The following is a 3,288-nucleotide window of genomic DNA, read 5'->3' as shown; positions in this document are numbered from 1 at the left end:
CACAGAAAGAAAAAAAATAGTGACTGGGATGCATTTCCAATGAAATTTTGCGATGCTTTGTTCTTCACGCAGAACAACGCATCTCTGTCAAGCTAGGTTTTGTGCCTGATAATAGGTTTGGTTTGATTTATCGAGTACAACGTTTAAACACGACGCAGGCTATGAGATGCCTTAGTGGAAGGCTGTGGATAAATTGGACCACATGGGCTTCTCTAACGTGCACTGACATTTATTTATTTATTTATTGTACCTCAAATGCCCCAGTTGGGGTATTACATGAGGGGTGGGCTTATTACAGGCGTTATGTTATTCTTTCGATGAATGACTTGAAGCGGTCTGGATGGATGTGGCGGACTGCTTCGGCAGGAAGGTGATTCCAGTCCTTTGCTGTCTGAACGAAAAAAGCGTTCAGGTGCGCAGTGGTATGTGCTGATGGCGGGAAGACTGCTTTGCCGTGGTTAAGGCGGTGAGAGGCTCGATGTGCAGGGACGATAACACAGCTTCCAAGTGATGAGTGGTGAAACTTGTGAAAAAGGCATAGTCTGGCTATTTTACGTCGCGAATCGAGGGATGGAAGATTAGATTGCAACTTCATATTAGTGACACGAATGATAGGAGTAGTTCGAATGAATGAATCTTGCTGCACGATTTTGAATGGATTCGAGGGCGAGAAAGATTTGTCTGATGAGGGTCCCAAACTGCACATGCGTACTCCAATTTGGGACGGACGAGTGTTATGTAGGTAAGCTGTTTTATAGAAGGAGGTGCTAGACGCAGGTTACGACGTAGAAAACCGAGCACGCGGTTGGCGTCTTTAGTAATGTTAGAAATGTGGGAAGCCCAGTTCAGGGAATTAGAAATGGTGACACCAAGGTATTTATAAGATTCAACAGCGGAAATTACAGAGCCAGAGATATAGTAATTTGGTGAAACAAAGGACTGCCTGCGATGAAATGTAATTAACGATGTTTTATTAGTGTTTAAAGACATGAGCCATTTGTTGCACCAAGATTCGATGTAGTCCAGGTCTGCTTGCAATATTTCGGGATCGCTGGTGTTAGTGATAGGCCGGTAGATTACGCAGTCATCTGCAAACAATCGCATGTTAGAAGTGATACCAGTAGGCAAGTCATTAATGTAGATTAAGAAAAGCAAAGGGCCGAATACTGTGCCTTGTGGCACACCAGAAACAACGGGGTGCAAGGGGGAGGAGTGTCCATTAGCATGCACGAACTGTTGACGGTTAGTGAGGAAGCTTCGTATCCAATCAAGAATGAGAGGGTTAAGGTTCAGTCGTGAAAGTTTAAGAAAAAGCCGTCTATGGGGAACTTTGTCGAAAGCTTTCTCAAAATCTAAAAATAATGCATCCACTGGTATGTTAAGGTCTAGGTTAGTACTAACGTCATTAATGAAGAGAGCTAGTTGAGTGTCACATGACATACCTTTTCGGAAACCGTGCTGACAAGGATGAAAGAAATTTACTGATATAAGGAAATTGACGATGTGAGAGTAAATTACATGTTCCATTAACTTCGAGCAAATGCTTGTGAGGGATATGGGACGATAGCTCTTGCATGAAGATGGCAAACCTTTTTTTGGTACTGGAATCACCTTGCCTACCTTCCAGTCCTGTGGCACCACTCCAGATGATAATGATTGCTGAAATATGTACGAGAGTATTAGGCTTGTAATATTTTTTGTGTTCTTGAGTAGTTTGGAGTTGATCCCGTCGACACCGGCTGAGGATGAGACCTTAAGGTTGTCTATTAAATTCTCGATGCCAATAGCGTCAAAGGTAACGGCAGGCATGACTGGGTGATTGTATTGCGGGAAATCTGGGAGGTTATCATCAGGCTCATTAGTAAATACGGATGAAAATACGGAATTTAGAGCTTGAGGCACTGCCGGATCAGGAATAGGATTGTTGTGTTCGTCGAGAAGAGATAAGGGATTGGATTGGGTTGGGTTAATAATTTTCCAGAATTGTCTAGGATTTGTGAGTAGCATATTAGGCAATGTATTTGAATAGAAGGCGCGCTTAGTTCTAGTGATCAGTGATTGAAGCGTTTTGTCAGTGGTGTAGTATTTTTCCCAAGCGGAAGGGGTGTTTAAGCGTTTAGCTGTTCGATATTGTCTTTTCTTTTTGTTGCTTAGGCGCTTTAATGTAGTGTTGAACCAGGGGGACATTGATCTTTCGGTTACGGTTATAGTAGGAACATGTGCATCGATGAGTTCGTGCATTTTGTGCTTGAAAAGCGACCAGTTGGTTTCAATGGAACGAGTGGTGAAATCTAGATACGACGTGCTAAACTCAGATAACTTATCATTTAATTTTGCGTAATCCCCTTTATGATAAAGTGTTAGTTTCTTCTTAGCTTTTTTGGTATGAGGTAGCTGGCAGTAGATCGAGGCTTAGTAGATCGAGACATCGCCCAGTACACGGGACTCCAGCATCTCCCTTCCATCGAAATGCGACCGCACCGGCTGAGTTGGGATGCATTTCAGATCAGTAGCCGAGCTCCATAACCACTGACCCACAGCAGCCGCTTGTGTGTCGTTTTGTTTGTGACATTCAAATGACTTGTCAAAGTGCGAAAGCTCCTTGCGATCACATAAAACAAATTCCTAATATTTTGAAGCGAAAGCCTTTAATGCCTCACACTGTCGTTAGCAGCCTTGTCGGCAGATGCGTCCGCGTTTCGGCATCACTACTTATAAAAAAAGCTGTGTCGAAGCTGGGAATCCAACCATAACATTCCAGAAAAAAAACATTCAACAAATCACACTAAACGCTATCCACATGCACACGGCACTGTCGTGGTCAGCCAGCATGAATCTGTTTTCGTCAGATTAAAATTCACACAAATTGCAGAGCGGTTCTTGTCTCGAGAGCCCCTCTGGAGCCTCCGCAGCAGCTTTCTGGACGGCGAGAAACCAGTCCATGCTTTCCCGAAAGTAAGTTCGGGCAGGTCTTACGTCTTCGTTACAATGGTAGCCTGCCAATCTGGAGCGCCATATACAATGAGGCCTATCACCATTACTCAGTCAAACGGTACCCCGTCCTCATTTTCTACAGATAAGTAGCGGATGCCATACGGGACTAGTGGTAATTCTTTCTTTAGGGTTCGCTGGAAATCATCGCAAATATAAACCCCTTCCTTACAGTGTAAAAAAGTGGTCTATTGTCTCCGGCTTTCTTCAAACTAAACAGTGAGTTCCCCAGGGTAAAAATAATTAATTTCCCCCTAAAAATATTTAAACCGGAAGGTTCCGGTGTGCTTCTTAAAA

At 43.5% G+C, this 3,288-nt stretch overlaps 1 long non-coding RNA gene across 1 annotated transcript; it reads right to left on the bottom strand.

Moving 5' to 3' along the window:
* Positions 1-954: 954 nt before the first annotated feature.
* On the bottom strand, positions 955-2,277 carry LOC149326347 (uncharacterized). Its single transcript, XR_016285978.1, has 2 exons — positions 1,621-2,277; positions 955-1,088 (listed from the first exon to the last, which is right to left on the bottom strand). It is a non-coding gene; the product is annotated as an uncharacterized LOC149326347 (long non-coding RNA).
* Positions 2,278-3,288: the final 1,011 nt, after the last annotated feature.

This window comes from Amblyomma mixtum, chromosome 10, assembly GCF_055824585.1.
Source record: "Amblyomma mixtum isolate Tamu chromosome 10, ASM5582458v1, whole genome shotgun sequence".
NCBI lineage: Eukaryota > Metazoa > Arthropoda > Arachnida > Ixodida > Ixodidae > Amblyomma > Amblyomma mixtum.
The sequence above is the reverse complement of the archived record's forward strand: the minus strand, read 5'-3'. Positions and strand labels throughout refer to the sequence as shown.